Here is a 2,117-nt window from a genome sequence, read left to right as displayed (position 1 = left end):
TAGTTTTTATATATTTCTTTCTTGGCCCTCCATACCCTTAACCTAGAAGCAAGAAAGAGAATTAGTCCCATATGCAGTTAAGTGGATTAATGGTCAGCTAATTCAATACATGGACTCATTTTCATAGCAAAACAATATCTAGACAATGGCATCTGCCTAACCAAAATTTTCATTGGGTCTGGAGAAAGACCTAACTCAGGAAGACCTGAGTTCAAACCCTGCCTCCAATATTTATTAGCTGTGTGACCTTGGTCAAGTCACTTAACTTTTGTCTGCATCAGTTTTCTCAATTGTAAAATAGGGATAATAGGGTCTATATCACAGGGTTGTTGCGGGGACCATATAAAGATAATATTTTTAAAGTGGTTAGCATAGTGCCTGGAACATAGTGAGCATTTAATAAATGTTTGTTCTCTCCCTTTTTTTAATTTAAATTTTAAATTTTTTTATTTCATTTATTCATTTATTTGTTTGTTTGTTTATTTGTTTGTTTGTTTGTTTATTGTTCTCTCCCTTTTAAGAAGAGTAAAAAATAGTCATTCTCTTCCAAAGGATTCTTATATTTCACTGATTGCAGGATCATAGAATTCCAGAATGCTAGAACTGGAAGAGGCCTTAGAGATCATCTAGTCCAAGCCTCTCATTTTAAAAATGAGGAAACTGAGGACCGAGTCTCTTGGACAAGACACCTGCATCATAAAGGATCAGTTTCCTTGGGGCTTGTGGTAAATCAGCCTCTTGATATTTAATGAAAAGCTGCTTTCTTTTGGTGGTTCCACTCTCCCAGATTAGCATCAGAAATACTGAATGCTACCTAATTATAATAAGCAGGGTTACCTCCAGAGAAAAGTTGAGGAAATGCACCTCCCTCCCTTCATTGCAAAGGTGGTGACTATGAATGAGAAATATTGCATATAATGGCAGAAACCATTGATATGTTGGTAGTTTTACTGAATTGCTTTTCCCTCCTCTTTGTTATGAAGGATAGCTTCCCAAGGGAAGAGAGGGAGACTTGTGTTCAAGAATTAATGTAATATAGGGGCAGCTAGGTGACCCAATAGTTAGAGCACCTGAGTTCAAATCCAGTCTCAACTGGGTTGAATTTATAAGAATACAAGTCATTCCCTAATTGATAAGTGGTCAAAGGATATGAATAGACAGTTTTCAGAAGAAGAAATTAAAGCTATTTATAGTCACATGAAAAAATGCTCTAAATCAGAATCTAAATCTAAATTAAAGAAATGCAAAGCAAAATGACTCTGTGAGGTACCAAATCACAACTGTCAGATTGGCTAACATGACAAAACAAGAAAATGATAAAGGTTGGAGAAGATGTGGGAAAATCGGAACACTAACGCATTGTTGGTGGAGTTGTGAATTGATCCAGCTATTCTGGGGAGCAACTTGGAACTATGCCCAAAGGGCTATAAAATTGTCTATATCCCAAAGAGATCATAAAAATGGGAAAATGGGAAAAGGACTTGTTGAGGTTCAGGGGATTAAGGGTGCTGGGATCCCAAAATCATGATACACGGGTTTTTGCCCGAAAGAATTCGACCCAAGCCTTCTTTCAGCCAAAGGTAAGGTTTATTAGAACATCTGTCATATTGGCCAGACTCTTAAGGAATCTGAGCATCTGTGAGCTATTAGTTAGATTGTAAGAATCTGAGCTGTGGCTAGGTTTTAAGAATCCGAACACCTTAACAGAGACAAGATGGACCTTATATACAGAAAGGCTGTGGGAGGGATCTAGGAGTGGCCAAGTAGTTTGGGGTGACTGGAGGAGGGGGTCTAAGGAGATCTGGATGGGAGTGGCCAATAAGCTAGGGTGAACTGAACACCTGGGCCCTAGACCTCGTAGCCAAGGGAGGATGGAGCCTAGCTAGGATTAAGGGTGGAAAATGAAGGTAAAACAATGGAGGGCTAGGCTAGGTTAAGGGTAACAGTGAATTGCGTGATTGGGCAAAGCCACAATGAAAGGCCAATTGATGGGATTATAGCCTCAGGAGAAAGCCAGAGATTTGGCCTTGTGGGAAAGTCCAGGGTTTTTCCTTTCTGGGATCCAGATCCCAACCCCATCAGACCCACATGTACAAAAATATTTATAGCAGCTCTTT

Source organism: Vombatus ursinus, unplaced genomic scaffold (assembly GCF_900497805.2).
Source record: "Vombatus ursinus unplaced genomic scaffold, bare-nosed wombat genome assembly UNPS02014798.1, whole genome shotgun sequence".
NCBI classification, from domain to species: domain Eukaryota; kingdom Metazoa; phylum Chordata; class Mammalia; order Diprotodontia; family Vombatidae; genus Vombatus; species Vombatus ursinus.
Note: the sequence above shows the minus strand (reverse complement) of the source record.